A 19049-nucleotide genomic window follows, 5' to 3' on the forward strand; every position below is an offset into this window, starting at 1 on the left:
TATCTATATTTAGCAAATTCTTCTCATTTCCCTCTCTGTAGGAGGGTGGTGATGTTGGTAACATTAATATTGGCCAACAGAACTGTGAGTGTCTTAAGCCCTGTCCTACAAGATGTTTTCCTTTCCCATATTATTTTGACCTTGTATTCTCTCCCTTTCTTTTGGATTAAATATTTTTATGTCCTAAGCAAGAAATTTGCTTCACATTCTCCATCTGGATATAGAAGTAAATAAAAGTGAGTTCCCTGTGCCACAAAGGAATAGGAAGAACTTGAAAATTTCACAAGTTAAATGTTCTGAAATTTATGAAAGATATAACTAAGTCAGTGGGGTGATATGATTATCTCCTTTTTATGGAAACAAAAGCTATAGACTCTGTAACTTCTAACCTCATTTTATGTATCAATATTTGAAGGACTACAATGCCTTTTGTTAAAATGCAGCAAGCTTTCTCTGTAACATTACCTTTAGAAAATAACTGAATTCACAGTTTGTCTAGTTTTCTTAACTGATATTTGCATTTTCCTTTCTTAAACTTCCATAGTATCCAAATATGTATAAAGTTGATGCTGTAGCTGGCGGGCTTGAAAGATGCAGTCTAATTCACAGTATAATCTGCATGATTTTCCTAAATAAATTACTAACTTCAATTTAAGAAAAGAGGAATAACTGTTTAATCTCACACTTGCTATGTGGATGTGGTGTGTTTCAGTAGGGAGACCTTGTAACTGTTGGATTTGGAGAGTGACTGGTGTGAATTGCCTTTTTTTTTTTTTTTTTTTTCCTCCCCCCTACCCTCCCCTTTGGTTTTTTTGAATTGGGAAAGAGTATTCCAAACTCCCATCCACTTGAGGCCAGAACAAGACTAGACACAGGTTTTCATTAAATTAATTTCTTTCCTTCTATATTATCATCAGGAAACAAGTTGTTTAACATTACTTTATAGAGAATAATCCTTAGTTGTTGAACTCGCCACGTGGTTCAGCAAATGTCAAAACAAGATGTAAAAGTTTATGTTGCAATGAATCTTAAAGAAATAGAGCACTGAGTGGAAAAGCTTTGGAACTAGAAGGACAGAAAACAAGTCAAAACAAGTTAAATCATAAAGATCCTCTGTTACGTCTTTTGCAAGATCTCCATATAGCATACAAAAAAATCTTTGCTTCAAACTGTAATGTTGTATAGTAATTCAAGGAGGAGATCTCGAATTTCCTTCCAGTTCCCCTTCTGGTAATTTAGAATAAGTTATTTCACTTGCCTCTTTGCTGTTTTTACTTCCAAGTACCCTATTTCTCAAGATTTAAGTGTTTAAGGGCAGAGAGACTGCTCCAGGGACATCAGGTTATGATGAACTGTATAGTACTCATTTGGGTAATATATTACGTACATAGCATATGTCATGTTTCCTGTGTCAGCTGTGCCTCCAAACCTTGTCGGTCTGGGACAGTAGTCGGAGTTCAGCACTTCCTTCCCTTTCTTAAGGAAAATACTATTTCCTTTTCTTTCAGATATGAATTTGTATGGATACCATAACCTTCATCCGCATTCCTAAAGCTAAATGCCTGGCTTTGATATTTTAGGAGAATAAAGTAATATATAGTAGTTACATCTAAAAGAATATTCTCTAAGCTGCCAGCATGTTACATCGTTCCTTTGTCATCACAGAAACAGTAAGCAAATGATTTCACATTGGAACTTCTGCTGAAATTTGGCTGCGTGGGCTTTCCTTTGAGTCTGGGCAGCTCTGCTGTTCTTCTTCCTTTTAAACATCATCTACATAATGTCAGCGTCCCAAGAACTGATCATTCTGATGGTTAAAAATTTCTGCATACTTCAGCTTATTTATTTGGGTTTTTTTTTTTAGCTAGTTCATACTGTTAGGTTTTGTGCTTCAATGGCTCCTGTCTTTCTCTTTTTCTCTCTTTCTGAGAATTGCATGTTTAGTATGTTTAGTGAGGACAGTTCTACCTCCCTTCAGCCTTTGTTTTGCTGAGTTAAGTAATCCAAACTATTATTTTCTACTCATAAAACGGCTAGTCCATTCCCAGGTAGTTTCAGTAGTCCATATTTATGCTGAGTTGATCTTCCTCTAACATGGGTCTCTAGAATATCATACTGAATTCTAGATGCGGTTCTTCGGTTGTCACATACACTGGTACTGGCAATTCCTGCCTTCTGCTGAAAATAGTTCACTGTTAGATCTTAGTGTTACGTTGTCCTTTCTCACATACAGTTCTCCCAGTTCTTTTGTAGTTGACTAATACTTTTTTCCTTCTCTCCTGAAGAAATCCAAGCTAGGTCTAAAGTTTCAGAGCTTACTGAAAAAGTATGCATCTTACAAAAGAAATCTTTTTGCTTCTCAGATATAATCTAATACAGTGTGTTTTGTTGCTTTTTCCATCAGATTTGATGATGGTGCTTGTATAAAGAACCAGGCACTAGAGATTAAACAGTAGCTTAGATAAATAGGGAGTATCCCAACTAACACTCAAATAAAATAGCTAAGCTTTATCTAAGACGGAGTATACTGCTCTGCTCCTTTTCTCAGCACTGTGACATTTCTCTCTTACTGCGGTCAGTTTGAGAGGATTCTAGTAACACTCACCATTTCGGGACCCTATGTCTAGAAAAGGAGGAAGGATTTATGTGAACTGATGGACTACACAGGGAGTGTTAGAGAAAGCTGGCGTACTAGCCAGGGAGCAGAGAGATTGAGGTTGTTTTCCCCATCAGGAGATGGGCATTAGTTGGACTGAGAGAGCTGCAACAATCGGCAATAGACATTTCAAGCATAAATAAGACTATGCATTGGCTTTCTATTGGTTTTACCTTTTGTGCTGCAGGCTTACTACCTGTGCGATGAATAAGTACTGCTGCGTTTTGAAAGTGCTGTGTTTATTAAACAAATTGGTTCCTGATCCCTGTGATGAAACAACTTACAGGTGCCAAATGCAGCCGTGTCTGTTGCAGCAATGCAGTTGGGAAAAGGAGGCTGTAGGCTAGAGATTTCGTGTATGTGTGATTGTACTGTGTGGCTCCACCAGTGACGGAGGAAGCAAGGCCTGTGAGAGAAGCTTTCTAGCCCTTGAGAGGCCTAAAAAAAACCCCCAAAACCTAGACTGTAGTTTGTCATGGTAGCACAAAAGAAGGGAAAGACTAAGAAGAATTACAGAATAAACACAACTGTTTCCTGTGAAAAGAGATTGAAGTCTAGGGGAAGGCAGCTGGTCTCACAAAGGGAAGAGTGCCATTTTTAAATTTTATTTTGTTATGTTTTGTTTTGTTTTTTAGCACTAAATCAACATACTTTGGTATTGTAAAAGCTTCAAAAACAGTAATACAGATATCTGTTAAAGAACAGCGCTATTGTTTCAGAAGTAAACAAACTTTGGAGCTGTAATCTATAGGAAAAGTCCTGATCTTCGGAGAGTTTCTGACTTTGGTTAAATTCAAAAGATAAGTGATGTAGAGATCTCGGAAGCTGTACTGTCTGCATAGTAGCTCAATTGAGACAACTGGAATTTCACGTAGTGTCTGATTTAAATGAGCTTTCTACTGTCTGTAGATCTATTAAGTATATCTGCATGTACCCAAGAGACTGCTATACAGAAAATATAATTCTTTTGTTTACCATTTTGAGATTGATGGGAACGGAATCAATAACAGTTACTTTGCTTTTCATTACTGAAGGCATCTGAAATGTTGACCAACCTTATCTTACTTGTGTCAAACAGATCACAAAGCCCTTATATACACACCAGTTGACCTTCTAGGACATTCTTCAAGGAACTGGCAGGCTTAGCATGTCACTTTTTTCTCACTTGAAGAAATTAAACCTAATTAGGAGGATCCTACTAATACAATGTAGATACAGATTACGGGTGCACACAGTGTGTGGAGAGTCCAGAATGAAAACAGCTGTAATGAAGAAGGAGCTGGGGGGTGAAGACCCTGAAATAGCCTGACTTATTTTAGAGCACAAGATTGATGATTTAGTGACTTTAGTAGCTGCACAGATATAAAATATTTACAGCAAGTTGGAGAATTCTAATGGGGAAAAGAAATCTCTCAAGGCATTTTCTTCTAGAGAATATAAAATGAGAAAGGAATTATGCACAAATATAACAATCACACACATTAGTCATTAACCGCCTGATACTCGTTTCTTTCTTCTTCACACAGGTGTAGTTTGACTGAATACACCTGAATTACTTCTGTGTTTTAGGAGGAGAATCATGAACAGAATTGACTTCTTCTTGGGAAACCTTTGACATTTCAGTGCCTGTTAACGTTGTTTTTCTTACACCAAGCGTCACTTGAGAATTTTGTAATAAAGAACAACAAAAATATGCTTGTGCATTCTTGTTGCTTCACATGAAATCAAGTGACTGATTTCTGATAGAAATCTCAAGAGCATTGAGTTTATACAGGTTTCTCCCAGTTCCACCTCGGAATAACTGCTTGCATGTATTTTTGGAGGCAAGGAATGTTGATACTAGAGTCCTGTGAGAAACTAATTATTTAAAATATCTTTGACACTATGAAATTGAAAGAAACTTGTCGGGTATGTACAATAACAAGACAAAACCCAACTGGATTAAAGTAGGCGTAATATCCGGGACTAAAAAATGTATGCCTGTTTTGTATGTCCTTGTGTGACTAGGGAATTTAGAGCAGTCGCTGGAAGATGAAGGAATCCAGCTCTCTGCATTATTGGACCCAGAGGCCATACTGTGTCATTACTAATGCATGCAGGCATGTTCAATAAATTTCATGGTTATACATCTCATTGTCATTTTCAGAGCTCATTGATTTAAGCAGCTCCCACTGGTTAAGAATACTACCACAGGCAGCACAGCTTAATATGCTGATAGGTACAAAGTGGAGAAGTCTTATTTTGCTCAAAAACTGAGAAAAAAAAATTTACTGTAAGGGTGAACTGAGCACTGGAGCAAGTTGCCCAGAGAGGCTGTGGAGATCACATTCCTGGAGATTTTCAAAACCTGACTGGAAAAGATTCTGAGTAACTTGCTCATAACTGACTTGGGGAATTGTACCAGCTGATCTCCAGCAGTCCTTTCCATCCTCAGCCATTTTGTGAGTCTGTGAAAATAAGCCAGTTAATAATTGAATGTCCTTCAAATGATTCTGTCTTCTACAAGAAGCAGCAAAGTTGCAAGGATCCGGATAGTGCAAAGGGCAGGAATTCCAGAAAGGAGTTTCAGGGATGCAAGACAATCTCCCTTTACGCTTCTCACCAGTGAGTGTAACCCATCAGTGAATCTCCCAGCACCGGCAAGGGTGTGAAGGGAGAGCTGGATGGACAGAGCTGTGGGTCAGGCTGGGACGTGGCTGCAGCTCTGAGGGTACCACTAGCAGCTGTGTTTATGAAACTCCAGTTTGTTTGGGGTTTTTTAACCCACTTAGTTGTATCCATTTAAATTAACACTTAAGGTCAAACTTCTGCCTTTGGTGAAATAAAGAATTTTAAAAGGTTTATTTAAATTTAAAGGCTTCCACTGTCACTTCATACAGCTGGCTTCAAAGCATATTGAATATAATCTTCTAATGAGTTTTGGCTTTGCCAGTAGATACATGTTTCTTCCATTATCTTGTTTGTTTCTATTTGGTATTTTGTACTTTGTGAGTAATATTTGCAATTACTTTTCTACAATACCGTGTTAGTAACGGCAGCAGGAAGCTATAGTTAGCTCAGCTGGAACATTTTGGCCTCTAGAGTTCTTGTTATTGCATTCAGAATAAGAAATAACTGCCTGCTTATCTTTGTGGCATTCTGATTCCCTTCTTCCTCTCATCCCCTTTTCTTGCTCAGTATTACTTTATTGGTTAGACTTGAGACAGATGGTAGGAATAGTAAATCCCAGTTGATAGTAACAGATATTGTCTGGCATTGGTGTGTCTGTAACTAGGAAGATGAAAACAATGGGCAGTAAATATTTTGGACAAGCTGAAAGAAGTTGCTAAAATAATTCATAATTGTCTTGCCTGTTGGACTGGATAAACAAAGCGAAAATGATTTCCTTTTATTTATGCACATTTTTGAAGAGCCTCAGAATTGCTGTGATGGTGATTTGAGCTGTATTTCTGCTCAGTGCTCGCTGCTTTTTGTTGACATATTTTGTTACCCGTAACTTTCGTCAGTGCAATCCTCCCATTGAGAATGTGGTACTGTGGCACAGTCGTGGGACCGGAGATCTGTGCTTGGCTTTCACCTCTGCAACTGGTCTGCATTAAAGTACCTTGAGGACGTATTTGTAATATTAAAATAAAGGTGCTTAGCCTTTGTTTAAAATCCTCTCTCTGTGGAACTAGGTTACCTAATGAGCATGTTTTACTCATCTCATGGGGACAAAGCCTGAGCTGTTAAATCTGTGGCAGCAAAATGAAACAATCTTTGAACCAAGTCATCATTTTCAGCATCAATAGAAGGTCATGCCCTTGTCATCCGACGTTGGTTCAACATAAGGTTCCAGTCAGAATTGGCTGCGTTATGCTTAGAGCTGCTCTTTAAGAGACCTTCACCCTTTACTATGTTTGGAACTGCTAATATGGTGGGTCTTTTGAATATTTATAAGAGACTTATTAAGATAGCCCTTACTGCAGTTATTCAGAGTATAGACTCATTAGTTCTCGGTAACTGCCCTGGCAGAAAGAAGTTTGTTCAAGCTCATGATAGACCACTAGATTAAGTGCTCTTTTTCCATCCTTTCTTCTCTCCTTAGTGTTGTGTCTTAAGCCATGATACTTATTTGGCAAGTTCAAAATACAACTCCACTTGTACTACTTCTGTAGTTTCGATGTTGGCTTGGTTCCTGAGAGATTCAGACCTTCTGGGACCTGGAGTTCGGCAGACTAAACTTTTTAAACAAGGTTATAAGTGAAGACTGAAAATCGTGTTCTCTTGCTTTGCTGCTTGACTTACCTAGTGTTTTGCTCAGCTGTTCTGTACAAAGATATCCAAAATCACGTTACATCCACTCCCCTTGCAATTTTAACAGTATGTTATTGCAAAAAGTTAGGGATATGTTTTAATAGCAGGTGATTGTTCTCATCAAGAATTGCACTAGTCTGATCTTTTTACAGTACGTGTATCATACGCTTCAATTTCTCTTCCCGTGAGCATCTTCAGATGGTGAATAGTGATTAGTTTTTAATCAAGTGAAACTGTCCAGAATGTGGAACATACTTTTCGAGCTATGTTGTTCAAAAAAGAGAAAAAGTTATAACATACATAAATGTAAGTTATAGGTAATTCTTCCTGAAATCTTCCTAGGTGCTACAGGAATGTATAGGTAGCAGATTTGAAGTACCCAGATTTGTAACTCAAGTGACATCCTGATTTATATTGAAAACATGAATTAAACCGGCTTGCCATTCAGCTTTTGTTTTTCTTAATCAGTGAGATTCTTAATGGTGATTTTTTTTTTTTTAAATAAGCCGTAATTTTCCACTTTTTTTAACGAGTAGAAGCTTTTAAAATGGCTCATACAGAATTGCCATACTTATTTAAAAAATAATTTTAGAAAGGTCAGTTTAGGGTTTGTTGCAAGTTTTAAAACTTAATCAAGCTATTAGTGGCATTTTTAAATCTGTACTGTTACCCCACTGATGTCTGTTTAATGTTATTTCTGATTGTCATCACTGTTTGCATTTCTTCTTGGTTAGGGGAAGTAGTGTGTTCATTTTATTTTTTGGAAAAAAATTTTGAAAGGGCAAGCAATGGCAAGATTTTGCTTCTGATCTCTGGATTGAATTGCTCAGCAGGCGAAATCTGAATTGCTAATAAAAATGAAACTTTTGAGGAAAATTCTTGCCTGAGGTTGGATTTGTACTGGTTTAACACATTTCTTATGATTCTACCATCTCACTCAGTGCTGCTTCTGGAACAACATGACCCTTTTAATGGAATTCTGTTGTGTGACAAACTGGATTTCCATGTACGTGCTCTACTTGCTGGTTTGTGATGAGGTTTCTCCTTTGTTCTGCAGTACTTAAAGGCATTTACTTACCAGAGTTGAAGATAAATAAAGCATCCTGTTTACTAATTAGATAAATTTTCATCAAGTATGATACTAAAGTCACTGGAATTACTGTATTCAGACATAATGTTGCCTTTATAACTTGCGAATTATGAAATGAAACACAAAATTTACCTTTGAAGGTGAAGGCACACGGGGAGAATATATGGTTTTTGTAAGGCAGCCAAATGCTGACTGGCTTACAAGAATGGCGGGGAAAAAAACCAGTCTTCCTTCATAAAAGCAGTCTGCAGATAGCTTTGCTCATATTTTTTTAGATCTCTTAAAAAAAAAAAATCGGTTTCTCTGATATAAAAACTTATTTTTCCCATTGGGTGCACATACGTCTTTTGTGGGTCTGAGTGTTAGTAATTTTTTACTGGTATTAGTGGGTTCAGGTTGGGCCTTGTGTGTGAGCACTCTTGATTGAGGACTGTAACAAACAAACCAACCAACCAAAAACCCCAACCCAAACCCTAGTTATTTGTGGTGTTGATTCCTTAGATCACTGCTGTTAGATACCCTATGGGTCAGTGTGACTGTCCTACAAATCCAGTCCAGCCAGCAGTAGAAGAACCAATGGCCAGTGGTGCTTTGGCATTGTAGCAGTATAGCTACGCTTGGGCATATATATATTCCTCTGTGTCTTGCCCAATATGTAGTGCTAATCAAGAATTCTGTGGTACTACTATTAAGTATCTTGCTTCCTTTTTTTTAACTTTAGAAATTCTGTAGAGGAATCTGGGATCTAAAGTTTTTTAGACTTTAAAGTCAGAGTAAAATTTATCCTCTTCTCTCTTGTAACTCCAGTGCTGCCAGCTCTTAGTGTTCTACATTAGATGAAGGTGTGACTTCCAGCTCACAGTGTATGTATGGGATTGGATGTATGTCTAGCTTGGAAACAAGGGCAGGTAAAACAGTTGGAAATGTATTCTTTTTGGAGTTGAAATACAAAACCACAAGGAACAGTTGATTGAGACTGTTGGCAAAGTGTAGCCTAAGACAGTGTTTGTGTTCCCTGGGAATTAACACTTTGTGTTATTGTTAACTTGACTTGAAAAATTCTCCAGTTTCCTTGTAACTTCAAGTATGTATGTTTTCTGTGGAAAATATTCTTGTATGTATGTAACAAGTGTTAGGTCATTGAAATCAAGCGTATGATCCAGAAAAAAATATTTAAGCAAAGAGATAATAAGGAGAAACATCTTGGCTGTTTTGCATCTTGTTACTGTATGCTTAAAACATGATTTTTGGATTTTGTGATCCCGAGATTTCAGGAGAAACTTGTCCGCATACTAGAGCATTCAAACCAGATAAGAAATTTCTACCATGAACTTTGATTTCAGGAAGCAGGAGCTCTAGAGGCTGATGAAAGTCTTGACTTAGCTGTTTTGAACTAGGGATAGCAGTGCAGTTTTGGCAAGTGTTCGGGCTGTGAAGCTGTATATAGAGTTGTGCCATTACTCAGGTCAACAAGCCATTAGTCACATTAGTTACAGTTTCTATTCAGAGCTTGATCTGTCTCTTATGTTTTTCAGGGATATCCATAACTTTGAGTTGTGCTTTATGAACAAGGAAAGGGGCCTAACAACTCACCTGAAAGGGTGGTAAGAGTTGTCAAAATTTCCTTTACATATATTTTTATTTCTTTCATTGACTACACATGTTCATGTCTATGAACTCTAGAAGGCAAAATTGTTACTAATCTAATCCTTCTTGCTATTTACTGTTCCAGACACTGTTGCAATTGCCATTCTTTAGCCAACAATAAAGTGATGAAAGACTAAATTCATTTTATAGTAATAGTCTTTAGTGGCCTTTTCTCTAACAGTAGGACTATTGAACTGAGTATAGCGAAAATATGCAAGAGTTTGAATTACTCTGCTTGGAATAGCAAAACACCATATAAAATCAAATGTTTGTATAATCAAAATGTAGAATAATTAACTGCATAAAATGTAACTAATAATAAAGCTTCCAAAACTCTGTAAATGGACCTTTTCAAAACGTTCTGTTCTGCTGCTGTCCTGCTTTTAGACAAGAGGTGAACTGGCTTCCCATCTCTTAACTGCCTGCTCTCAGCCACTCTGTTTTGTGTTCAGCTGTGCCATCAGACTTCACTTGAGGTTGTTCTCTGAGCTCTCTGGGTAGGAATCTGTGGCACATGACTGTAGCACAGGCATACATTCAGTTGGTATCGACTTGCGTGACGGGATGTATGGCTTTCTGCAGCATTTGACCCTCCTGCTCGCTTACTGGTTTTAAGTGGAGGGCTCTTGTCAGAACAGCATAGTCAAAGACCAGGCAATTAATGAATTTGTATGACTTCCGATGACTTGGGAAGTCATTCCTGAGGTAACTAGCCAGGCAGAAGTTTCCTTACACAAGGAAAACCCATCTACTTTGGGATAAAGGAATGTAATTTTAAAAAGCTGGTCTTTTAAATGACTAAAACCAGAAGACAGCTGTACTTGCTAAATGAATAAAATTGAATAATTCAAACTTTTAAAAGCCTGACTTTTCTAATTTAATTTCTTTTAATAGTCTCTCTCTAACATTGTTTTAGGGAAAGCAGAATTTTGGGTGAAGGATGGGAGTACAGTTTACATAGTACAAGCAAAACTGAAAGTTACTGCTTCTTAATATCCTAAACAATACAGAAGAGGTGGGAGATTTCTTAGGAGATTTTTCACTGTAACAGTCATCCTGAGGTGAAATTTGTAGTGTTTAGAGCAAAGGAAAATAATTGTAGGGGTGAAAGGGAATAAAGTGACGGGAACTAGGAGGAGTTCTCTCTTACCAAACTTGTTCAAAATTAGGAAAAAAGTAGCAGGCAATCAAATGAGATGCTGTTTGTGGATACATGAGCAATCTATTATTATTCTGCAGCATATTTGTGAAGTAAAGGAATGTACGATTTTGAAAATGTTCGTGCTCCTTCTACACTGAAGAAACAGTAGTAATTGTGCTATCATTACCAAAGATACTTTTTTACAGAGTTCATGGCTAAGACTGATTTGCTCATTTCAGAAGTGAGGTATGCTCTGTACTCATTTTAAAGAGTATGTCACCCTTAATCAGGAGTGCCATACATTTTCAGAATGATGGTGCTTTCAGTTTATTGCTTGTCAGCCCTGAAGAATGCTGGTTAGTTCCTTTACAAGTGCAACTCATTGGCTGAGACTGCTCACTTATAAAACAATTTTAGGTTTGTTTTGATTGGTTATTGGTTTGTGGATTTTAATGATAAATAGCATTGCATTTTTTTGCAGTAGACATCTTGGTGGAAAATTTGAAAAGTTGGAGCCAACCTCTTACTCCCACTGAGGTCAGCAGTAGAATTTCTGTGGCTTTCAGTGGGAGTAACGTTACATGTCTGAATGTGAAGACTTTTCCTCTCCTTTCAGAAAATGCTTAGAATAGGCTGCTATAGCTAGCATTACATGAAAACTAAGTAACTAGTGTACTACTTGATTAGGAGATACCTTTTTTTTTTTTCCAAGTAGGAGAAAGAAGTTTTAACCATTTCTGTTATGCCAGCATATTGATTTTCTTTTTTTAAATACTTACAGCTCTGAAAATCATTGCACCATACAAACTGGTTATCTAAAGTTATTTTATTTATATCATCCAGTGTGTTTTATTATATTGTATGTGGGAGTAGAGTGCCTTCTCGTGAGGCAAGGAGGAGAATTGCAGGATGAATACTTATTGCAGTAATGGTAGACATGGCCTAAATTCTACAATGGCAGATATCACTGGTCATCTAAACAGCGATCCAGGTTAGAGAGAAAGCATGCGATTTTGTAAAGAGATGTTAAGTTTTCAAAACTGTGTATTAGTTCTCAACTCTTAATAGAAGCGTAATATAATATTATTAGCGGCATTTTCATGGATGTCATTTAAGAAAAAGTAACTATTTTTTTCAAATGTGAACATTTCAAAAAGTGAGGTACTGTATTCGCTGTGCAATAACTTTCATTAAGAATTCCCCTGCCTCCCCAGGAAGATGTTATTACAAGTGAATTTGGCATAAAAGCTTCTAGCCAATGGTCACCCAGAAATGGTTTGTGAAGCATTAAAAGTAACTGCCTTTTCAGAAATTAATACTAAACAGATATTTCCAGAACTGTGGTTGTGTGATTTAAAGGGTCAGTTTTGATTGTAATGCGCAAAATGGAGTTGACTTGATTTGAAACGTATTCCAGGCTGCCAGGTTTCAGACCTGAGCCATCCAGAACGTGTGCTTTTTATCTGTTAAAAACATTTTTTTTTCCTTGTAATTATTTTTTTTCCCTAATTCATTGCTTGTAGATTAATGTCTGCTTATTTTGGGTTTCTACCATCTTTTCTGGAACAGTCAAGAATGACGAATTAATGTTGTTTAATTGATGGATTGCTATAGATTAATCAAACTCCTACTTAATGTACTTGATATTTCTTGCAAGTAAGCTATTTTTTTAAAAAATTGTCTGTAGTTAAGTTTATTATAAAATTAAGTCTTGGGCATGTCAACTTCTTTGACCCACCCGGGAAGTGTAAGATATAACCCAAATACTCAAATGACCCAAAGATAGCATTTTGTTTTATAAACATTTGCAGCACAAACAAGTCTAAGCTAGGTAATTTTAGAAAGGAATTTCCCCTCCATGTAGTGTATATTATATGTAGATGTTATTTAGTGATCTTTCATATGTAGCTGTTGGAAATTATTTTTATCTGACACCAAGTTTATTTATCTTGAATTTGAACTTTTACTATTGTCTCTGCATGACATTAGTTTACAAACTAAGTCTGATGACTTACTTCATGTTGTATGCCTGAGAATTTCCTCTACGTGATTGTCTTCAGTTAATGATCATACAAGCCTTCCGGAATCGCTGATGAGTCCTAATTTTGCCTTCAGTATTATCCACACAATTCTAGTGCCTTTGGTGGTGTTGGATGGATTTAAAAAGGAATGCTGGATTCTCACGTACAATATGCATGGATTTAATTTCTTATATTTCTGATAGTCTCATTTGGAATCGCTTTATAATTCCTAATTAAAAACGGTTACTTGTTTAAAAGCGGGGGAGCCTCGGTGCTGCTTATGACCTGCAGGGCTCATTGCTGACGACGTGGCCCAGGCGGCCGCACAGCCGCGCTCCCTCCGTTGCCCCAGTGAGGCCTGGGTTGGGCGCCGCTGCGGCGTTGGCAGCTGCAGCCCTGCCTGCTCAGGTCTGTGCCTGAGGACGCTGGCAGCAGCAAGAGCAAGCCTGGCACTCCACAGCGATGGCGCCGCAGGCCGTGGCCGTTTTGTTTCCTCTGGTTCACTGTTTGTGCAGCTACCTATGCACTAACAGAAGATAGGTTGTATTACTACAAATAATATTTTATGGTTTGATCGGGTAGGGTTTAATAAATTATAATGCCCTTCAGGGAGCATCAGAACTACTGGAATACTGACTATCAAAACAAACACGCTTTTTTTTTTTAATAAGGTGTAATTAATTGATTTCTTGATGTGGTGCTTATAACCTGCTTATTAGTAAAATGTCTTGCAGAAGTACTTACCTGTCTGAAGTAGAATTTCATTGAATTGCCTGGATAAGGTTGGCCTTAAAAGTGGACTTCCACATGGTTGAAGCCTGTACAATACCTCATTATGTGCCTTCTTGCTTTCTACTGCATGGCTCAGAGAAAACTTGCTTCATCTAAAATGCATTACTATTCAAAATTTGCATGCTTTTCTGGAAAAAAGACACAAAAGACTGATAATCCATAGACAGTATATGCATGTGGAAACGCTAATGTACACCTATCAAAAAGAGCTGTACATCTTTGCACACATTAGTATTGAAAACAAACATGCGCTCTCTGATCCTTAACATCTAACTGTGTTTCCATTCTGATTAAACATACAATGTCACTCCTCTGTGATATCTTTCTGGCGTATTCCCTGAAGCCATACTGAATTTCCCCATGTGGATCCAATTGGGAGATTAAAAGTTTAGGATTTAATCTATACTTCCATAGCAAGAGTCATGGTAGGCCTTCTTAGTATTCATTCAGCGTTCTTGAAGACATCTCTGGCAATACTGGAGTAATATTGGCATGGTCTATTAAAACTACAGTGAATAAAACTTTAAGACCCAATCGCTTGATTTACATTTCTTACAGCAACATCTAATAGAATCAGCAGGGCATAAATATTAGACAAATTCCTTTTATTTAGATCCATTAAAGCCCCTTCCTAGCAGATAAAGGAAACTTAGATGATGAAAAGAATTAAACAAGAAATATAAAGAATTATCTTAGAAATACCTTACAATACCTGCTCCTTAATATGCCCCCCCCACCCCCACCCCATATCCTCTTCAATTAACTTCAAATTGCACAACTGATACAGATGCAATTGGGATGCAGCCATTTTCAGCTGCTGCACCCTGCCACGGGGACTGTTTTTAACTGTTGTTTCTTTCTTCGGGTGTTAACAAATACACTTTATAAAAGAGGATAGGCAATTTTATTTGGTTTTTGCTACTTTCTTGATTTCTTATAATTCCAGTGTTATTCTTCCATTGTAAACTTTCAAATTATGCTTTAGAAAGAGCTTTATGGTAAGCATTGATTAAACATTGCTTTTTTTTTTTCTTAGAGCTGTATACGGTGTATAGGTTGGTGCTGTTGGCTTCAACAGGGATGTTAATGGAACAAGTCTGACTTGCCAACTTTGCGGTAGAAACTTGTTGAAAATTGTCAATAAGAATTTTGCTAGACTTGTTTTCCTTGTACAACGTAAAGGGTCTTCCTGTTAAAAGACTGATGACTTTGTTAAAATATCTACATAGTAATGTCAAGAGCATTAAACTCTAATAAAACAATCACCTTTGCCTTTTAGATTTAAAGCTGAATTTTCCCTCCATCTGGAGGGTTGCACTTGAACAACTGCGGAGATGCATTGTCCCATGAGACTTCTGGCAGGGATAGTTTCCCTGAAACAGTGCACTCAGAAACAGAGGGAAGGGTGCCCTGATATGTCTTGGAAGCTAAAAGCATCGCTTGTTCCTCCTCTCCTTCCTGCCTGCAATTCCAGTAATCGTTGCAGCTTTCGCATCGCCCACATCAGTAGAAAGGGAGACTTTTGTTTCTTGTGACTGCTACTTACCATTGCAAAGATGGATCTCAGGCATTTTTGACTGGGGATATGAGGGCATATTTATCTCATTAAAATGATCATTAGCATATTCTTCCATTGACATTATCTTCAGCATGTTCCTTCTTCTAATTAAATTGTAGCCTATTGTATAGTAATTCTTTTACTTTCCTGAAGTGTTTCTTCTCCTTAAGATAGCTGTAGAGAATCAGAATTGATAGTTACCTCGAGCTGCAGGACAGAAGATTGAATTCATAATGCTGTAATGGATCATAGCACTTCTTGTTTTGAGAATTTCTTCTCTTGGCACTAGGCGTTTGTGAAAATATCTGCTGGTATTTTTTTCAAGTTTTACTATATACATGTATGGGAAGTTATTTTGGCACAAAGATGTAGCACACTATTTGGTGGGGAAGATAAAATTTTCAGCATTCTTGGAGGAAGTTTGGATTTGGTTTGGTAGTTGCACGTCACTTTCTGGGTATTCATACATACAGAGGGCAGCACAAAGGCTAGATGCTTTCCAGCTTGTGTTAATGCAATAGTGTATCTTTCAAGAAGTTTTTTTACGGAGTTGAGTTTGGAAATATGTTTGAAAACAGCCTTGTCACACATGTCATCAAGGTTAGAAAGGAGAGAAAGCAGAGACATTTCAACTAAGGTTTTATGAAAGGAGTGCAGAATGTTAGTGTTTGCTAACTAGTAAGCTAGGCTGTCTCTTCATGCCTCTTGAACAGTACTGCAGTAGAGATGACTCAGTTTCTCCCGTTCCATGAAATGGTTAGCTCACACCGCTGCTCGTGACTTGAACATTGAATTCGCAGGGAATATGCTCGATAAAACCCACTGCTGATGGATTATGAATCTGAAGTGTTAAAAGTGGTATCAGATGAAAGCCTGGCGTGTACAGTGTGGGAAAATCCCCAGGTGAGGTTGGGAGTGTGGTGTCTGTACTTGGAAATACTCTATTTGTTGATGTAATGGAGAACAGAGATGAATTCACACTCTCTGTTTATAGACAATGGAGGCTTTTTTGACATAGCTGTAATGCTTGGGAAAGGGCCTCTTTCAACTGTAGTACTGACTTCATCATGCTTTGCTACAGTCAGCTCTGAAGAAATGAGAACAGTTGGTTTCATCTTAGAGCAATTCAGTGGTATGTGGTGAATACCAGCTCATTCCTTTGAGTCCTGGCTTAGAATACCTTTTAATTTCAAATAAACATCAACTGAAAAATACTTATTTTGCTGAGCTTTGGACATGTTTAACACCATCATAACATGTTTCTGTGTTCAGTAATTTAAGCTTATTACTTACAGTTTTGGGAAACTGCCATGTGTGTTGGTAGCACTCAGTTGTTAATTAAAAAAAAAAAAAGTTATACATCAGTTAGATTAATATTAGGGTTCCAGATCTGGAGGTATACAGTCTTATCAAAAGCAGACTTTCTATAGTAATCTTTGTGCGCCAGTGACACTGCAGAATAAATGCTGCTTTGTGTTCATTTTTTAACCAAGAAAAACTCCACTGATTTATTGGATTTATTCCAGACTTAAACCACTGTAAAAGCATACTACTGCTATGTAAACACTTTCTGCCAGCAGGTGGAAATATATATACAGCTCATCTATTGACTTATTTATGGCTGGCTGGCTGATGTCTCTCTTCCAATCACTGGAACTGAAGGTTTGTGAAAATCCTATTCAAGATTTCCAACATAATGGATCTTGCTGTGCCAAAATTTGCAAGTTCAGCTCTTTTATGGATGCCTAACTGCTCTTGGACACCAGAAATATGTATAACTCTGTATGGGAAAGTTACTATGAAATCAGCGAGGATGTGAATTTACATTCTTTCACTGTTCCCTGGACTCTCCATTCTTCTGTGAGAGGTAAAGATAAGGACAGCTTTGAAAATTGAGAAGGTCAGCTTGTGCTTCTTTGGGGGTTAAGAACGTAATGGCCTTCTCTAGGTAGAGAAGGTTGTAGGTATTTGTATAGTGTTTTCGTGAGAAGGCATAGTCCGCAATTAGTGTTAGTTGTAGCAGTAATAGTGGAAAAAGTGTATGGGTACTTTTGGGGAACAAAACGTTACTACTGTTTAACAAATGATAAAATTATTATTTGCTGTAAGTTTTCATCTGTTTCCATGCCAATACTTCCTTAATTTTCTGGGACCAAAGAGTTTAATTCCTAAGTTTTTCAGTTAGTTCAAGTGAGCAGAATTACTGCTGCCTGGTTGTCAGGTTCTGTTTTATTTGCTGTACGTGATAGCAGTGAGTTGGATAATGTTTGACCAAAACACCTTCCTTTTCAGTGAAGCTGTCATGCAAGTGCATACAGTCAAGACAAAGAAAGCAAAAAGCACTTTACAGAGTGGTGAGTGTTCTGGGAATCCTTTAGTCTTAGAAACTTGACGGGAAGAGTGGCATTACCCTCACTTGTTAATCCTTATTCTCTCTACTAAAATTTGACTCTCTTAGCAGTCATTTAGAAGAAATGAGGAGCTTTTACAAAGATGACTACAGGCAAAGCTATCTATAATATTACCGCAAAACTTAACTTGTTTTGATCTATAGATCTTGAATTAACTGCTTATAGTAAATGGGTGCTGTTGTTCTTTTGCTGTTATCTTCAGAAACCATGTTCAGAAAATGCATGGGCTAGTAGTAGTTACGTGTGATCTCTTTAACAGAAACTGGAGAGCCCAGACTTTCTGAAAGATAGGAGTATGACAATAATGTGCTGTAATACCCACTACAGGTAATTAAAAACTGTAAACTATGGTTAAGATGTCTATTGTATGTTTCTGAAATGATTTTCTGTGGTCCACGTTTCTTCATTTGGCCTTGGAACTGTTGTATTACAGTAAATCTCCCTGTGTTATAGTACTAATCGGATATAAAGATGATCTTTGCCAGTGAGTTTGTAGTTAATACAAAGTTTCTCTAGCTTTTTCATGGCGATCTTAGCTCTTCGGAATTCAGAACTAGTCATGCCATTTTGGCACAGTAGGACACATTTAATTGAAAATAATTTTGGTTTTGGAAGCAATTTTTACTTGTTAGAGCTTACATAAGATCAGAAGTGGATCGTAGCTTTGTATTTGAGGTTGAAGTTTTCGTGCTATTTCGATTACTATAGAACTACTATGTCGTAAAGAGTTGCTATTATGTATTGTGGTATGATGGAAAGTCAGGTTTTCAGGCCCAACGGAGAGCTGTGGGATCATCAGCTTGACAAGGCACTACGTGAGACACCTTGGATCCAGTTCTTCAGTACTAAAAGCTTGGTTGGTCCCTGAGGAAGGCACTATTTAAGTCAAGAGCAGGAGAAGACATCTTAGAGGCATTGATACTTGATGTTCAGATGAAAGCAAACTCTAGAAAGGAATTTGGAAGGCTGTTCTTTGAAGTATGTGTCTGGATGATAGTGGAAGCAAGGGATGGAGTAGTACAGGTCCGGACTTACTAACAAAACGGTTAGAAAAGCTGTTTATAGAGTGGTGACACTTGTAATACTTATGCCATTCAGTTTGTATTAAAGCTATGTTGAAAGAAGCTAAATACAGGAAAAACATTGGATTTTGAAGCTGACATGCTGCATTTATTTATTGTCTTTAAAACCCGCAGATACCAATGTGAATTCTCAAATTTGGGAGAGCTTGGTAGTAGATGTGTCATGTTAGCCAACTTTCAGGCTGAGCATATTACTGACTGTACTCAACAGGGTGCATAGTTTTTCCGGGATGGAAGGAAAGAGTTACATACAAACTAGAGACTGGGGGAAAAAGGTCTTTATCACAATGGAATTTGTCAAGCAAACACACATGTGCCATGGAATTGTCCGCACTTGCTAAGGGCTAATCGACCG

The 19049-nt window shown here is 37.5% G+C and overlaps 1 protein-coding gene across 12 annotated transcripts in view; it reads left to right on the top strand.

Moving 5' to 3' along the window:
• Nucleotides 1–19049, top strand: part of ARVCF (ARVCF delta catenin family member) — a 287922-nt gene that overhangs the window by 11481 nt on the left and 257392 nt on the right. For 3 of the 12 annotated variants that reach the window (XM_087754800.1, XM_087754809.1, XM_087754802.1), the window contains exon 3: nucleotides 9578–9646. The exons of the other annotated variants lie outside the window; for them this stretch is intronic. The gene's annotated coding sequence lies outside the window, so the exon portion shown is untranslated. The remainder of the gene's footprint in view (nucleotides 1–9577; nucleotides 9647–19049) is intronic. 12 annotated transcript variants of the gene reach the window in all.

Source organism: Nipponia nippon, unplaced genomic scaffold (genome assembly GCF_047370975.1).
Source record: "Nipponia nippon isolate SJK-2023a ecotype South Korea unplaced genomic scaffold, ASM4737097v1 scaffold_18, whole genome shotgun sequence".
Classification (NCBI taxonomy): domain Eukaryota; kingdom Metazoa; phylum Chordata; class Aves; order Pelecaniformes; family Threskiornithidae; genus Nipponia; species Nipponia nippon.